At 31.9% G+C, this 19,459-nt stretch overlaps 1 long non-coding RNA gene across 1 annotated transcript; it reads left to right on the forward strand.

Annotated features, from left to right (window-relative positions):
• Nucleotides 1-13,223: 13,223 nt before the first annotated feature.
• Nucleotides 13,224-19,459, forward strand: LOC133180174 (uncharacterized). Its single transcript, XR_009720278.1, has 3 exons — nt 13,224-13,262; nt 16,305-16,343; nt 19,428-19,459. It is a non-coding gene; the product is annotated as an uncharacterized LOC133180174 (long non-coding RNA).

The following is a 19,459-nucleotide window of genomic DNA, read 5'->3' on the forward strand; positions in this document are numbered from 1 at the left end:
ATATTCTGGTGGCAAAATTTTACATAATACAGTATTCAAGAGAAAAATCTTCAGAATACAAAGGTCACGTTAAATATATTGATCTTCAGTATTCCCTTGTATTGTGGATTCAACTTTGGTTAGATCATATTTCCTTAGAGCTAGGATGTAGATAAAATACTGGATTACTTTTTTATGTAAGTAAAAGAGAACACATTTTTTTAAAAATCTGCTGAAGAGCAACAAGCTTAAGGTAGGTGACTAACATTGTAGCATTGTAGTCCATCGCCCTCTTGCCTTAAATTATCATGATGATACACTGTGTTTCATTTGTATTTCCATAATATCATTTATCAAAATTATTATATAGTTAGGCCATCTTTAAAAAGAAAATGTTTGTCCTCTCTCGACCGACTGACTGCCCAACTCAAATCTCTTTTGAAACCTCCAACGATTTTTTTATTATTCATTCATGAATTTTCCCGTCCAACCAACAACTATTTTTATCATATTAAACCTTCAATTTAAAAAAAAATTATAAAATTCAGCACTGATGTTAAAATTTTCTTGGAAAAAAAACTCACTACCTACCTACCAACCCAATTTTTTAGCTCTACTGGTCAGAGACCAGAAGAGCTTATGAGATAGTAAGGTGTCCGTCGTTCGTCCGTCTCTCTGTCTGTCTGTCTGTCCGTTTGTCTGTAAACAATTTTTCAAAACGCTACTCCTCCTACGGTTTTGGTCTGATTTCAATATAACTTGGCACACAAGTAGTCTACACTAAGATTCATAATTTAGTGCATCGGTATTTGATTTCGATGAACGGTGTTGCCACGGTTACTAAAAATAGAAACTTCTGTAAAATTCATTTAAAATGCTACTCCTCCTACAGTTTGGTCTGATTTCAATATTACTTGGCACACAAGTAGACTACATTAACATACATAATTTAGTGCATCGGTTTTTGATTTCGACGAATGGTGCTGCCATGGTTACTAAACATAGAAATTTCTGTAAAATTTCTTTAAAACATTACTCCAGCTACAGTTTTGGTCTCATTTCAATCTAATTTGGCACACAATTAGACTACACTACGATACATAATAGTGTGTATCGGTTTTTGATTTCAGTGAATGGTGTTGCCAGGGTAACTAAAAATAGAAATTTCTGTGAAATACTCAAAATGCTACTCCTCTTACAGTTTTGTCAGCTTTTATCAGCTTGGCACACAAGTAGACTACATTAAGATACATAATTCTATTTAGTGCTGCATGTTGCAAAGTTTCAAATCCGAGTGCTACTTTTCCTTTGGTATACTTACAGACCAGTAGAACTACAGTCTCATCAGAGACTTCTGGTTTTAACCTGATTCGGGAGAGGGAAAACAAACATTTTTTTTTTTTTTTTTTTTTTTTTAAAAAAAAGATGACCTTACCATACTGCTAAACATCTCCATTATTTTTTTTTGTAGATGTCAAAAAAGATAATTATAATTATAATAATTAACTATTAGAGATGAAACAAGTTGCACAGCGTTACTTGCAGGTAATTTCTTATGGGGATTATAGACAGATGTAAATATAATCGTAATCCAGTGCGATTTTAAAAACACATTCAATAATAAACTGACTTTTATTATACATTTCTCAAATATGTGTTGTTGATCTTTTTCTTAGCTGAATATTTTCCCTATTGATGACTCATTCATAGGTTATTTTTGTAGTTGTAGAAGCATAATTAATCTTCCAGCCTTCCTCTTATTCCTTGAGCAAAAATCAAAAAAACAAAAAACAAAAAACAAACGAACCAAAAAAAAAAAACTAAACAAAACAAACAAACCAAAAAAAAAAACAAAAAAACAAACCAAAACAAACAAACAAACAAACAAAACAAAAAACAAACAAACAAACAAAAAAACCAACAGATTTTATAAGGACTGTACGAACAGATGTTATTATGAAAATAATCATCCCTTTTAAGAAATATGATGATTTCATTCTTTTTTCCGTATTGATAATTCATTCAAATGATATTTTTGTTACAAATGTTATTTTTGTAATTTGGGAAACTTAGTCTGATTCCTTAAGTGAAAAAAGAACGATACGATTTCATAAGGATATTGATTTATTAAAAAAAGTTAACATCGAAAAATGTATAGTGATCTGTTAGAAAAAAAGGCGAATAAAGTCGTAAAAACTTGTATGAAGGATTTTCAATTAAATGTTATACTTACCATTGTTCAGCCACGAAAAAAATGAGTAAAAGTGCTAAGTCATGCTATTGGAACATTTATAACTGATGCATCAAGTTTGATTTTGTTATAATGTTTTATGAGGGTCACTTACTTTCGTTATATATAATTTAGACATATCACAAGCTTCAACGATGACGTCCTTACAATGTAACAAAAGGAATGAAAATTAGTTTGTTTTCTTTAAATATTATAATATTGTGCATTGAAATAGATTCTTACTTTTAAACTGTAATACTGTTTAGCGGGAGTTTTAGCGGGGTGCTAGTTTTGGCTTATTTTAGCGGTTTGGTAGCAACACGCTAAACTTGTAATCGCTAAATTTCCACCCTTGAATGTAATTACTGAGTACAAGAAATATATCTTTTATCAGCTTGCTATTAAATATTACACTTCCCTGAACTCTTGGGTATTCAAACGTACAAGACTCATCTGGATGATATATATACGTGTACATGAGTATTCTACCAAATTATATAACTGGCTTGCAACTTCGTGGAATCCGGTGTCCGCTAAAAAAAATGTCCAACGTTATTGGTATGAGCAAGCAAAAGGCAAAATTTTACACCCGTTGAAGAAATACGCAATATGGTACTAATGCAAGGGGGAAAACAAAACAAAACAAAAAAGAAATGACAACATAAATTCTAATGAAAAAATGTAATTTTATGCTTCTTGTCACAATAGACGGAGAGTGTTCAAAGTCGATAATCTGAGGATAAATTGCTTCGTCGGATTTTTCCCTGTTTATCATTTGGTATCATATCAATAGTACATTTCTAAATTAGATGATCCAACAACAACGCAACCACCATTACCCTCATTAGAATCAGCCACAACATCAGCAAATGCTATCTCTACTTCCACGATGACGTCAGTGGAACATCAAACACAAATCAGCACGAGAACAGGAGAAGAAACAACGAGTTCTGTTATAAGTAAATGATGTTTTGTATTAAATAATGAAGTTATTTAAATATTTTAACATTTATGATGATTATTTATACAAACAACCTCACAAGTTTTGATTTGTTGCAATATTCATCTTGTGAATTGATAAATTATGCAATGTATTGGCTGTATCTGATCATTTTGTATTAAATATTGAAGTTATTTAAATATTTTAACATTTCTGATGATTATTCATACAAACAACCTCGCAAGTTTTGATTTGTTGCAATATTCATCTTGTGCATTGATAAATTATACAATGTATTGGCTGTATCTGATCATTTATAAGCGTGCAAATGAATTTGCCAGCGATATAAACTCTGATTATACACCATAATAGTATACAATAATTTAAAATCACTAATGTATCTCTAAAGTCCTCCCACGTTTAAAAAAAGATTTGTTCAAGTCCTGAATTTCGTTAACATGTGAAATTGTTTGTTTTTTGAATAGTCAAGATATAGGTAAAGACAGCTAGTATAGGACACCATGCATTAAATAAGAAAGAAGGGTTTTTTTTTTTTTTTACAAGTTTCAAAAGATTTCATGAATATTTATCATCAAACGCTCCTCCATGGCACCTGATCCCACCTCTGGTGTTTGGAGGTCCGTGTTTGCTCTGCTCCTACTTTGTATTGTTTGATGGACTTTTGAGCCTGAATACTGTTCGTTATCTTCATATATTTTATGAGACAATCGGTACAGAAAATATGCTTAATTTTTTCCTTTTGCATTGAATTTATCCTGATTAATTTTTTTCTGTAAAAGATACTCTGTTTATAAACTCTTGTGCATTGCTTCAATTGTCCTGATCTCAGTAGCAAAAAGCTGTATCTGATTAACTTTTGCGTGATTAATTTTGTTCATGATACCTTAGATAGTAAAAAATTCCTAATTAAGAAAAAATGCCACATTTTTTTTCAAATTGGTTTATAAGAAAAAAATATATATATTTGGGTACCATTTTTTTCTTCGTCGATATACACGCTACGATACAGTTTAATGATTTCAAGTCAAATTACTGAAACCATGGTAATTTCTTTCCTTCAGTACCAGAGTTTGTTTACATTGTTGCTATGTGCCCCTGTTCATGTGACTACATGGACAAAATCGAGTACTGGAACAATGAAACAAACCAGATGAGAGAGTACTATGAACTGAGTCAAAGGTTGTCTCAACTCAAACGCCTCCTCAGCGTGAACACAAAAAATCTCTCCTCAACTGTAAACAAGAAGATCAGCGCTGACGACAAGCGACCATCAGCCTCTGTAACAGGCCTAGGTTACGTGGGAGCTGTCTTTTTTGCCTTATTCCTTGGTGGAATAGTACTTTCTGATTTTCCTGTGTTGATTAGACAGACATGTAGACTTCTTCAAGACATCCGAAAAATGTGTTTTCGAAAATATATTTTACACTTCTGCCTGCCATTTAATATCAGTTTAATCTTACACCGCTGTTTCTTATTTAAATCTATTTTCAAACTTAATTTGAAATTTTTTTAAAATTATTTTAAAACTTAATCTGAAAAAAAATGAGCACACACAAACATACAGGAAGTTTTTTTTATGATAGAAGTTGAAAATTCAACCATTTAATAAAATCCTCTCTATAAAACTTTGTAAAATAAATTTCATTGATCTGCATCTTCACTGGATAAAATGGAATGGTAAAGGCACTCAGTCTGCACTATGACGTCACGTTTCATCAAATGTTAGTTGCAATTCCATAACAGAGGTTAAATTAGTGCAATTCTTTATCAAAAGACATTCATTCTATTTATTAATTTTTTTAGTAAATGAAATTAAAATTGTTTCCTTTAAGCTCTCTCTAAGAAATAAATAATCAAGATGATATGGTACTGCTATTATATAAATATTGCATGTAGTTGAGTGTAACATTGAAAATTTTCACCCCAATAAAACCATTGTCCACCGAGGCGCAGCCGAGGTTGACACTGGTTTTCCAAGGGGTGAAAATTTTCAATGATACACTCAACTACATGCAATATTTATTATATTTTACTGAATGTTTTATACAAATACATATACATTGAACCTTACGCGCATAAATTCTGCGCAGTCACTATTTTTTGGAATATCACCCGTCGTCAAGCAATGTTGACTGTTGCTATGCTGAAGGGCGTGGCTTCATCATTCAGCGGGTAATAGTGTTTTTTAACAAATGTTTCTCGACGAATCAGATTCAACTAATTTAAATGAAGGTATCATATTTGCAATTATCACATGGAATTGTGGTAACGAAGGAGTTATTCAAAGGCTTCACTCAGAATTTTGGCTAAGGAATGTACAGATTTCAGTTCGAATTTTGGCATTCTGTATCTCTTGCTGCACTCCTTCTTATAAAGGACTACAAATATCTTGATGTGTTTGACTTTTGAAAGAAAAAAATTGGTGATTTTAAATTTTCTAAAAGTTCTTTGGAGTTTTTGAGGATCAACGTCTGATTTACAACACTTCTAGAATATGCTGTAGCACATTACGTCTGATGTTTCTCCTTGACAGCAGTCAATATTTTTGTGAGGAGCTAAGATAGGGGTTAAGTAGAACATTTGCTGAATCCTGCAATGTATCTTTGTTTGTAAGGATTTTTATGAAGATGAAATATATGGAGATAACGAACAGTATTCAAGCTCAAAAGTCCATTAAACAATACAAAATAGGAGCAGAGCAAACACGGATCTCCAAAACATCAGAGGTGGGATCAGGTGCGATGGAGGAGTGAGCATCCCCTGCCGACCGGTCACACCCGCCGTGTGCTCCTTGTCATGATCGGGAAATAACGGAAAAATCCGTCGACAATTCAGTGTGTAAATAATGGCCTAAAAATTAGTATGAAAAACGTCAGTCGAAGGTTAGGAATGCAGTATAGGTAGGTTAGATCGAAAATATATTTCAAGTTTCATTTTGAATTGGATATTGACTATGCAACACCTGTTATGGTACATTCAAGTTGTACCAAATATTAAAGTAAAATACTAAACAAATCAACTTATTTGTTTTCAAGTCATACTCGAAACTGCAAGTCATGGGGGTATTATTGAGATACCACTTTCAAAGGATGATGTGACATAACAGCTATCTGGGGGTCCTTTTTCTACGACGAATTATATTTAATCTACAACGATTTTGATAGTTTTCATACATGAGTGAATAAATACGACGCCTTTTGAATAGTTTCAATAGTTCCGACAAATTTTAATTATAAGGATTACTGCATTATCTATGATTTTTTGACCCTATGACAGCAAAATTCGGCCTGGTTTGTGACAATACGTTCTTTTATGAAAAGAGAATAGGCGGGTCTTAGTACAATAGAGGGATATACATGAGGAATCTACCTTATATGGCTATTGTTATTATTCGCATATAGTCGCTTACCGAGAACAATTGTCCAATCCGATGACAGAACGACAAAACATGTTGGTTTACTATACATGTTTACATTTTATCACAGGCACATGGTTTAGGTCAATTTACACAATATCTCTTCTACAGTTCAAACTTTTAATGGTCAGCCAAGGCTATTTATACATAATAATACGCATGGAACCGCAGTGTTTACCGTTTAGGGGTCAAGAAATGCACATGAAACTTCTATTCACTGATTCTCGGCAATACGTGTAGACCTAGCGAATTGCCCACCGAACGCTTTACAAAACTTTAAATATGCATATTTATAAATCAATTGTTTGTAAATGTGAGCTGGGAAATTGTAGATCCGTGTCTAATCTGTGACTCAAATGCATAAAAAATGTTTAACGGAAAGCAGGTTAAAAAAAACATTTTTTTTCCAAGCATAAAATGTCCTTAGTATTTTTTGTGGTACTCACTAGTTATGCAACTCATTTATCTGATTGGTCAGTTAGAAGTATCGCCAGTGCCTCGATTGGCATATGAATTTATTCTTACGTCAGAAAAAAGAGTTTCGTCGATCTGTTCATAATGGGAAAGGCCAGCTAGATTTTACAATTTTCTAAAAACAACATGTGAGCGCAGTTAGGTACATTTTTCTCCTTTCACATATAGGTAGATTTCAATAAAAGACAGTGATCAGCCAAAGGAGAAAAATGTACCTACTTGCGCTCGTATATTTTAAGGGCTTAAAAGAGTGGGGCGGGGCCAAAATTCAATGGGAATTGGATGTAAACATGGTACCCCTACTCAAAATAAAGACATATATCTTCCAAATTATGTTTCTGTTTTCGGTAAAGGTAATATTTTTTGAGGGTATAGATATCAGTGATTAAGTGCATGCAAAAATTAGAGTAAATTTTAGATATTTGATTTTTTGTCAATTTACCGGGGGCCGTATGTCACATCATCCTTTATTTTCATTTTACTTTTGAAACCAATGATATATCATAACCATTGATATACTTTTTATCATCAAAGAGAAAAAACACGGATACAGATTCAATTATGGTACATTAGTACGGAAGCCCATTTAGGACCTATCAAAGACAAATTTTGAATTCGACATAACAAATTGACGAATTCGTTATAACGAAATTAATTCGTTATAACAACTTCTTTGAATTCTTTATGACGAATTTAATCTGTTATAACAAATTGGTTGAATTCGTTATAACAAATTCAAAAATTTGTTACAACAAATCAAATCCGTTAAAACGAATTCTAAAATTTGTTATAACAAATTAAATTCGTTTAAACAAATTTGACAATATGTTAAAACGAATTAATCAAATTCAACAAACAGGGCCTATAGAAAAATATATATGAATTCGATATAATGATTTGTCGAATTCGTTTTAACAAATTTAATACGTTATAACAAACTAAAGAATTTGTTTTAACGAATTTAATTCGTTATAACAAATTTAACAAAGAACAAGGTATGGTTTCATTACAAATCTTGCCCTGTGTTTTTCTTAAAAATGAAAGTGATGTAAAATATTAAAACTCATGCTTTCTGAATCATTGAAATTCCACCCAGAAAGATCTTGTAAGTCATTTTTCTCACATGACCTTCTAAAATGCTAATTGTGACGTCATAAACTTGTGCAATTTCCCGTATTTTCTTAAAAAGCTGCAGAAGACATCAATTTTCAATGGAATTTTCTTTCAGATAATATTGTCCACAGGCATCGCCCACAAAGATTTTGAGATATAAGATTTTTCAAAGAATTTTACTCAACATATCTGAAAATTAAAGTGGGCGACGGCTGTGGACACTATTTTCTTAAGGAAAATAACCCTTGAAATGAGTCATTTTGAGGCTTTTTCTGTTTAAAATAGAGAAATGCATCAAATTACTGACGTCATATTTCCAGAATGGTATTTCTTCATGGCCCATTCTTTCCTGATTTATCACAGTCATATACTCACCTAATATTTAAGCCAGTTTCAAAACTTTTTGAAAACATTAAATTTTTAGGGCACAATAAAGCTAAAACCGTACCTTCTTCTTTGTTATAACAAATTAAATTCGTTATAACAAATTCAAAGAAATTGTTATAACGAATTAAATTTGTTTTAATGGATTCGACAATTCGTTATATCGAATTTGGACAATTTCTATTGTTCGTGTCGTTGGTCATTTTTATATATAGTGCTTTATATATATATATATATATATATATATATATATATATATATATATATATATATATATATATATATATATATATATATATATATATATATGACTTTTTAGATATTGTCCTTGAGGTAGTATAGTACATGTATAAACCAATCGAACGCATAAAACAAATATATTTCTTGCATGCAAACAACATGTCAGAACTACCTGAAGTAAGCATTTGAATGATTAAAGCATTCAACACCCAGTAAATCAATAACATCATGCAAAGGGAATATACAAATATGAAAAATTTACGAAATGCAAATTCTAGTGATAATGGTTTGTAAACTCTTCACAATATTCGGAGATACACGTGTAAAAAGTTTCAATATAATTTATTCGTATTTTGTTTTTTCACGCTCTCCAAGTTTAGATATTTTGCTTCAATCATGTAACAAATTTTACTTTAAGAATATCAGGGACAATAAGTCTAAAAATTATTATTTAAATGAATGTCAACGCGAAGATTGAATTTGATTTTTTTTTTGGGGGGGGCAACAATGTCCATGTATCTTAATATGATTCAGGTTCTGTGAAGAATTAGAAACGGTCTCGTTTAAAGTAGACATTTAAACCCCATTAAAAATACCACAAAAATCTTATTTAGAGAATTCGTATCTCCTTTTAACTTGTCTTAGCAACCTTTTATTAGCGTGAAAAGAAATCGGAAGTGATATATGATCCTTGCAATGATATCACGTTTTTACACTGATATGTATTACATACCATGTACGTACAACTGAAGTTAATAGAACTAAAATACCGCACAAGTAAATAAAAAAAAATCCCAATGCCTGGATATCTGTAGTTTTTTGTGATTCTAAAGTATACGTTTTGATCATTTTCTATTAGTAAGTGCATAATTATGTTTTTATTCACCTTTACTGAATATATATTTGAGATTTGATGATATTTTCTATGTGATATGATTAACTATAATGATCAACTTTGAAGACATAACATGTGTTTTTTTTTGTGAGTATTTTAAATAACTAACTTTTGATTTTCAAAACCTTATGAACAGACTTCCTTAAGACTCCTTACATTTAAAGAGGCTGGGGGGTTGTGGCCATTTTTAGACTATATTGATCTCCTTTAGAAGAAGAGATCCATATGAAGATATAGAAAATGATCAAATTTTAAAACTAAAATTTTTGAAATTTTTCTTTGCCAAATGATAGTTGGCATCTTAAGATATCATATCTAAAAAATTAAGTTAAATCTGGTGGTTAATTTGTGGTTAATTTGTTGACCCCCAGCCTCCTTAAGGCTAAAACTCTTTTTTAAATAACAAACACCCCTCCCCCCCTTCAAAAAAATTGAATTTCTTTTCCTTTTATCAAACTTTTCTTGTACGGCCTTGACTAATTAAACAGTACATAAAAACTAAGAAGCCGAAGAAACTATTTATAAATCCAAATAGAAAAAAAGTCCTCTAATGCAAAGATTAAACACCAGAAACTGAACAAGGGAAATTATATTAACTAGAATGAAGCTCGACGACTTCGACAGCTCGATTATAGAGGCCTCACAAAATTGTAAAGTTTTTGTTCACATGAGTCTAGAATTGCAATTTAGGGTGGGACCTAAGTTGTCATGAGAAACTCATGATACCCAGTGATCATCAAGGTATATCAGTAGCTTCTTGTTATTTATATAGTACATTTCAAACTTAAAAACATCAGGATTTGCGTACATAATATTCCAATAAGTATGTAAGGCTAAAATACTTTATACTTCATTCAGTGCAATTTAATAAGATATGCAATTCATAACAAGAAATAAGAACATACATTGTAAAAACTACATTATAGATACGAAAACACATAGGAGTAAAAACATCAAATGTTGTACAGTCTGGTCGTCAGGCAAGTTTCAATAACCCTTCAGAATGGTGTGACAAGTGAATATTTGAGGTATTCCGATAATAAATATTCAGAAGTCTTTTAATGGTTATGATATTCTTTTTTACTTGCAATTGAACATGTTTTCAGGTCCATGTTTAACTTACATTTTTCATAACTTACAAAATTTAATGTGTTGATTTGTTTTGTGCGTGTACATCCACCTAGATCTATCTGTTTATAACTTATATTGAAGCTTTGTTATTGATTTCCCTATGGAATCTGTACCTTATATATACAACTTTATGATTGGCTTTCATCATTCTAAATTTATTAATAAATTTGGCCTGTGTTGACCCCAGTTTTAGCACTGCACCTACCTGTAATTAGCGAACGAAAAAGTGCAATAGGTTCTAAGTAATGAGATCATTATGAAGTAAAAATTTAGTGATTAAAAAAATAGCTTGGTCCCTTTCTTTCCTCTGTCCCCATCTTATTAACTAAACTTTTATTTAATTCTACCATACTTTTTAAAACTACGAAGATTGAAATTCACTTCACTGTATTATAAGCGTGATTCAATATAAGCGTTAATTACTGTGTTTTACAGATATTCACATTATTGATTCCGCGGCAAAGGCAGACATTTTGACAAAGTTAAACTCCAGAAAGTTAGGGAGACACTTTCACTTATACATGTATTAAGCAGTTTAAAATACATTAAGAGGAAAAATAATCTAATTTTTAAAAAATCCCCTTTTTTCCATAACAACTGATTCCACATTTTTTTGCTGCAGAAACTACTTTCGCATGTTACAAGGAATAATGTTTGTAGAAAGCTCTTGACATTGCTCACTGTAGATTTGTAATTCCATGGTATGTGGTTAGAGTGTTCTGTCCTTTGATGTAAAATGAAACAATCGGAAAATTATAGTAAATAACACTAGTTGCAATAGATTAATGTATTCCTAACAGTATATAAGACCAAAATAAGATAATTGAAAACATTACTTGCAAGTATTTTCCAAATGTAAATAAACTCATGTGAATTCTGCTTACTAATACTTCATTGTCTTTAAACATTTTTCCTATTAATACAGGTGCCCTAAGTTGAAAAATGAACTAGCTAAACTCAGTATGTATACACATTTTCTCAAAGTCGAAAAAAAATATTTCATTAGTGTTTAGCACTTCATATTATTTCCATGAGATTTGCTGGGCGACTTCATTCTCGGGGACATAAATATTCCAGAATAAGAAAAGAGTTTATGGTCTCATTTTCTGTCACAATTATTCATCGGTAAAGTGATCAGCCCATTCTATTTAAGTATTGCAATACAAGAATGGAAGTACTGAATATTTCAGGATGTTGATAAAATGCTAATACACAAGTATTGCTTTCTGTTGGTAGTTTCCTGCTTTAATTTTAATGAGTTTGATCGAAAATATTTTGTTGACTTGGGAGCTGAAAATGTTTTAATTGGAAATTTACAATGGCAGAACTGAAAGCCAGTTTTCTGTTCATTTTGTCATTTTTTGTAATTGAAGTTCAGGGTTTGTATTCTTTATTTGAGTTAAGGGTGAGGTTATCTTTTTGACCATCTTCGAAGATAATAAGTTACATGAGTTTATCAATTTCCCATTATAATGTTTATTTTCTTACATATTCTTATGAGAAAAAAAATGTTCACTTGTTATCACTGTAATGTCTAAGCAATTTTCAGGTTGTGAGAATGGAAGATTCTGGGAGAATTGTGACACAAAAGAATTCTGTGTTTGCTTCAATGAACAGTGGTACGGATCAACACATCAAAACATCACTGAATACTCTTTTTTTAGTGGAGAAATTTGCAACTGCCTTCATGCAAGTGAGTATCTAATTACATCGACAATTGACATCGGAATCATTAAATCATTATAAATCTGAATCATTATACACGAGAATAACCTTCTAACCCCGGGATCATGAAAACATCTTAAGTTTAAGTCCAAATCTTTATGTTACACTGAAATTTTGTATAAGTCAAACATGCCAAAACAAAATATTTTATCAGTATTGTATTACCAAAATGCTGTCATCTGCAAATATAGAGAATAAGCTGACAAGTAATCAACATTTTACAGGTGATTGAAAAATTGAATTAAGTCTGAGTCTACTTCATGAACCTGGGACCTGATGATGCAATTATATTGTCCTGATGAAGTCCCTAGTTCAATCAGAACAAGAATATTAGGTCATACAAATAAGAATGTCCAATTGTCTTTTTTTTTGTTTGTTTGTATTTTTGACACTTATTATATTTTTATAGACGTAACATATGGAAGCATAGTTCATAACAATTCATAAATACTGATTGCATGTTTTCTTTCATGTGGTACATATCAAAGCGAAATCCAATGTCAGTTTTTGTATTAGTTTGCTGTAAACTCTGTTTTTTTTCTTTGTATGAAAAAGGTCACCAGGCGATTAAGTACCTGCCAAAAGAGACAATGAACCCCAGTTTCGAAGTGACTCTCTTTTCCTTTTTAAATGAAAAGTGATATAAATTACAAACTGCAATTTTTTTAACTTTTAGATGGTCTGTTAGAATGTACTAATGACTATCTGTTTGAAAGTAAGTACTGCTTCTAATCCTTATTTATTTAAAGGTAAGTATTGCTTCTTTTACTAGTCTAGTCTAAAATCATGAAATTAATGTTAATTTGACTATATTCAAACCACTGTTTAATATTAAACGTTCCATGACATATCAGATAAATTCAGTACATGTCAACATGTTAATAAAGTAATTGTCAATTGTATAAATGGAAAAGTCATTATTATTTATCTATGATATATTAGTTCTGGTATTTGCTCTCCGATACCATCATAGTCAGTATTGGAAAAAAAAGGATTTATGGGTCTAAGAAACCTATATTTTTAGTGACCTATTGCTATCCGTTCTCGTCCGTCGGCGTGCGTCGTGCGTTAACATTTGAACATTTTTAGCTTCTTCTCTGAAACCGCTTAACCAATTTCAACCAAATTTGGCATATAGCATCTATGGGTGATGGGGAACAAAAATTGTGAATTTCATGGTCCCTGCCCCCCTGGGGCCTGAAACCACCAAAAATAATGCAATCTTTAAAAATCTTCTTCTTTACTCCTGGACATCAAGCAGTCAAACTGTTGGAATCATTGTAATAAGCATTGAGCCCTCTACCAAAATAGTGAAATTCATGGCCCCAGGGGCAGGGGTTCTGGCCCCAGGGTGGGGCTATATAGATCATATAGTGAAAGTGCATTATTTCCTTGAAAATCTTCTTCTCTGCTCCTGGGTATTAAATTAAGTAATTAAGTACATAGTTATGAAGAGCAAGAGTGCCTCTTCCAAAATTGTGAAATTCATGGCCCCAGGGTCAGGGGTTCTGGCCCCAGGGTGGGGCTATATAGATCATATAGTGAAAGTGCATTATTTCTTTGAAAATCTTGTTCTCTGCTCCTGGGTATTAAATTAAGTAATTAAGTACATAGTTATGATGAGCAAGAGAGCTTCTTTCAAAATTGTGAAATTCATGACCCCAGGGTCAGGGGTTCTGGTGTTAGGGCGGGGCTCTATTGATTATATAGTGAAAATGCATTAATTCTTTGAAAATCTTCTTCTCTGCTCCTGGATATTAAATAAAGTAACTAAGTACATAGTTATGATGGGCAAGAGTGCCTCTTCCAAAATTGTGAAATTCATGGCCCCAGGGTCAGGGGTTCTGGCCCCAGGTTGGGGCTCTATAGATCATATAGTGAAAGTGCATTATTTCTTTGAAAATCTTCTTCTCTGCTCCTGGGTATTAAATAAGGTAACTAAGTACATAGTTATGATGAGCAAGAGTGCCTCTTCCAAAATTGTGAAATTCATGGCCCTGGGGTTAGGGGTTCTGGTGTAAGGGCGGGGCTCTATAGATTATATAGTGAAAATGCATTAATTCTTTGAAAATCTTCTTCTCTGCTCCTGGATATTAAATAAAGTAACGAAGTACATATTTATGATGAGGAAGAGTGCCTCTTTCAAAATTGTGAAATTCATGACCCCAGGGTCAGGGGTTCTGGTGTTAGGGCGGGGCTCTATAGATTATACAGTGAAAAAGCAATAATTCTTTGAAAATCTTCTTCTCTGCCCCTGGGTATTAAGTAAAGTAACTAAGTACATAGTTATGATGAGCAAGAGAGCCTCTTCCAAAATTGTGAATGTCATGGCCCCAGGGTCAGGGGTTCTGGTGTTAGGGCGAGGCTCTATCTATTATATAGTGAAAATGCATTAATTCTGTGAAAATCTTCTTCTCTGCTCCTGGCTATTATTTAAACAAACTAAGTGCATGGTTATGATGCATAAGGATGCCTTTTTAAAAATTGTGAATTTCATGGCCCCAGGGTCAGGGGTTCCGGTGTTAGGGCGGGGCTCAATTGATTATATAGTGAAAATGCATTGATTCTATGAAAATCTTCTTCTTTGCTACTGGAGATTATTTAAACAAACTAAGTGCATGATTATGATAGGCAAGGATGCCTCTTCCAAAATTTTTAAATACATGGCCTCAGTTTTTGGGGTTCTTGAGGAGGGGGGGGGGGGGGGGAGGGCGGCTCTATTGATTATATTGTGAAAATGCATTAATTCTATTAATTTATCATTAACTAATCCTGTATGCTCCCTAGTGTTGAGCTGATAAATAAATTGCTTAGCTATGATGAAGATGGGATCTTCGAACTGAATTTTTAAATCTTGTGGTCCTAGGGTCAGGGGTTCTGGCATAACGAGGAAGGGGGGGGGGCTTTTGATAATATAGTGGAAAAGTGTTAATTCTTTGAAGTCCATAGTTATGATGATGAGGGTAACTCTTCCAAATTTGTAAATTTCTTGACCTTTGGTCTTGGGTTCTGGTGTTAGGGTAAGGCTTTGTTGAATCTGTAGTGAAAATGCATTGTACCTGTGAAATTCTTCTCTGCTTCTGGGCATATCGAAAGCAAACTGAGTAAAAGTTTAAATGATATAAGTAAGCGTATTTCTACCAGATTTTTGAACATCTGGACAATTCGTCTTAGCATTCTGGTCCTGGGCAGGGCTCTATTAATTTGTATTCTACTGAGAGAAGTTATTCCCCTTTTCCATTCATCTTTGATAATTAATCACTGTAAATAATGTTTTTGAAAGGTTAATAGAATAAGATAATTATGCAAGAATGTTTATTGTATAATTCAAAAAGTACTTTCTTAGTTTTAATAATCAGGTAGACCTGTAAGTAATAGATAAATAAAAACGAGACAAAAATAACTTATCTTATTAAAAGTTCTTCAAAGACCATAAGAGAGGTCAATGCTAGAGGTCTTAATATGGGTTTAAAAATAGTACAGAAGGACTAATAGTTTGTTAATAGTCTGCATGGTGATAATATTAAGTGGGGGACAGATTAGAACTTAAGTTATGAGTTGATACTGAATACTAGACTAATTATTTTGTTGATCCTGATCTTCCTACTTCTCTTGCTTTAGGGCAACAAAGCTTCATCTGTCAGTGTATTTAACTTCTAAATTGTTGTATTATACTCAGGTGACCGTTAAGGACCTTGGGCCTCTTGTTATATTTCTTCATATGTTATAATTTCATGCAACAATGATTTCCTTTTAGAAATTACTTCAGTGGCCAATCTTTTACTCTCACAAACAGGTAATACACAAAATACAAAGGAAAATTCATTTTTCAAAGAATCTATTTCAATAAATATTCTAAAAAGGGGGATGAAAGATCGTGCAAAAAGTGATATAAAAACAAGCTTAAGGTCTGACATGTTCCTCATAAATCTGTTATGATTCTTCTTGTAAGATATAAGAAATATTCATAATATTAACATTATCTCGTGATTTCTAAATTGTTTTCAACATGTGTAAGAAAATAAATACAACAAAACTTGTGATATTGACAATTCAAGTGATTTCAAATAGGATTATATAGGAAACACCACCCTCTGGTATCTTACACAAATGCCTCGTATTAAGGTAGCTCAATTTTTTGTTAGGAAACTTGTTGAAGTAGCAGTACTTCAATGACAAATTCCTGAGAAAAATTACATATAATTGAAGAACGTGTCGTCTGATCTTTAAAAAAATATAATTCTTGTGGTATGCGATATATCAGTATCATTCATACTAAGCTTAGATATTACTGTATACCAAACTATGATTTATAAAAACAAAATATTATAGATAGTGCTTTATGCTCTTGTGGAAAACACGTCTAATGCTAGAAGTAGTCTTTTCAATCGCTTGTTCATGCTTGAATTAGTCACTATAGCTAATGATAATAATCCGTTATAATGTGTGACGTAATTTTGCCTTTACAGATGAATTACATATTTTGCTAACTGATGTTCATGAATTTATTGACGAAACATGTAGATTCTCTAAGTTAATATGTTATTTAATAGCATTTCACTTGTATCATTTGTATTATTTTTCTTTAATTTGCATGACATATTGTAATATATAAGCAGAGGAACTACAAGTTCCAAGAAGTTAATTGCAATCTTTTTCAGTAGTCAATATAAAATGTTCAAATCAATTGTTCCGGTACTATGTTCATAAAAGGGCATGTCTAAAGTACAATGTTTATAGACTTAAATTTCAAATATCATTGACTTCTTTAAAAATAATTGGTATATGCATAAAGTTGTGTTTCCAAATGATTTTTTTTTAATTATAATAATTAATATGAAATAAAAAAAGTATTTTTTTCTTAATATATCGCCCCTACGGAAGCCCGTTGATGCCAGTTCAAAGAAAGAAATATTTTTATTGCGTTTAAACGCAATAATTATTGCGTTTAAACGCAAAACATTGCGTTTAATCGCAATAATCCTTGCGTTTAAACGCAAAAGATTGCGTTTAAACGCAATACTTTTGCGATTAAACGCAATAATATTTTTGCGTTTAAACGCAATAATATTTTTGCGTTTAAACGCAATAATATTTTTGCGTTTAAACGCAATAATTTTTGCGATTAAACGCAATACTATTACGATTAAACGCAATAATATTGCGATTAAACGCAATATTTTTTGCGATTAAACGCAATAATCTTTGCGTTTAAACGCAATAATCCTTCCTTATAAGGATTTGTTTTGCATTTAAACACAATGATACTATAGTTTCAAAATCAAACATGAATCAGTCAAAGCTTATAATTACATGTACATGTACTAGGACCCGACACTTCAACATTAAGAAGATTCGATTTGTTCTGTGTCTTTTTGCAAAATTTTCCAGTTTTTGAAAATTGTGGTAAAACAATGGCATCCTAAAAACCTGAATGTCTTAAATGTATTAGAACCCAAAACTCTTAATGAAGTGTCTGATCAATTGCTTACGAATATTACAACTTACAGAGAATGTTTCGGTGGTATTAATAGCACTTGTCAGTTTGATACATGTAGTGCACATCGATCAATCTATTTTCAATTGATTTTGATTTTGATCTCATATAAATCCATCACATATGTTCTTTTGTTTACTGTATGCAACCATAGGAAGGATTATGAATGTACATTAAAGTCTAAATACTTTATCATGTTGTACGTAATTACAACATTTCCTCAGTCCTTTCAAAAAATCCCTTTATACATGGGTTAAACTTGTGACCACAACTTAGGGGACAGTTTTTTTAACAGAGCAACTGACCAAAACTTCATGTCTCGTTCTTAGGTTGCCTTTGTTTTTACAACCCGACATTTTTTCTCCTCTATAAATTCTTATTAGTGATTTATCCTTTCAGAGAGCGTTTGCTCGGAGAATTCTGATTCTATAAAGCTAAACAATACGCAATTTCCTCATAAGAAAAAAGAGAAAGAAATAAAAGATATAAGTATGCGTGGGTCCATTGCACTCTGCAAGGTTTGATACATATGACTGCCTTTAAACACAAAGATTATTGCCTTTGAACTAAAAGATTATTGCGTTTAAACGCAAACGTATTGCGTTTAAACGCAAAAACTATTGCATTTAATCGCAAAAATCATTACATTTAATTGCAAAAGTATTGCGTTTAATCGCAATATTATTGCGTTTAAACGCAAAAACTATTGCGTTTAATCGCAAAAATCATTGCGTTTAATCGCAAAAATATTACTGCGTTTAAACGCAAAAACTTTTGCGTTTAATCGCAAAGTTATTGCTTTTAAACGCAAAAGATTGCGTTTAATCGCAATCTTTTGCGATTAAACGCAAAGTGTTTTGCGTTTAAACGCAAAGTGTTTTGCGTTTAAACGCAATATACATTGCGATTAAATGCAATCTTTTGCGTTTAAACGCAATGATTATTGCGATTAAACGCAATGTTTTGCGTTTAAACGCAATACTTATTGCGTTTATTGCGTTTAAACGCAATACAAAAAATTTCTTTTTCTGAACTGGCTCAACGGGCTTCCGTACGCCCCAACTATTTCAAATAACCTTTTTACGCCTTCTTAAAAAATTCTTTGTTTGCCCTCTCCCGACGGAGTGACTAAAACGGCTTTACTCAAAACTTCTTTTACCTCCTGGAAAAAATTATACTTTTATTCATTCCCAAGTTTTCTCATCCCATTAATAACTATTTTACCTTCATATTTGCAAGTCTTTTTAAATAAAAAAAATGCTTCCTATACCTACCTACCCAATTTTTTTTATCGGGAGAGGGCAAGCAAACCTTTTTTAAGATGACCTTAAGATGACCTTAAATAAATATTCTGTAGAGGTTGTATTTTTTTTTTTATTGCAGACGAAACAAAGTGCAAAGTGCTAATTGAAGGT

This window comes from Saccostrea echinata, unplaced genomic scaffold (genome assembly GCF_033153115.1).
Source record: "Saccostrea echinata isolate AGI-Se365-2 ecotype Australia unplaced genomic scaffold, CSIRO_AGI_Sech_v1 ptg000001l, whole genome shotgun sequence".
Classification (NCBI taxonomy): Eukaryota; Metazoa; Mollusca; class Bivalvia; order Ostreida; family Ostreidae; genus Saccostrea; species Saccostrea echinata.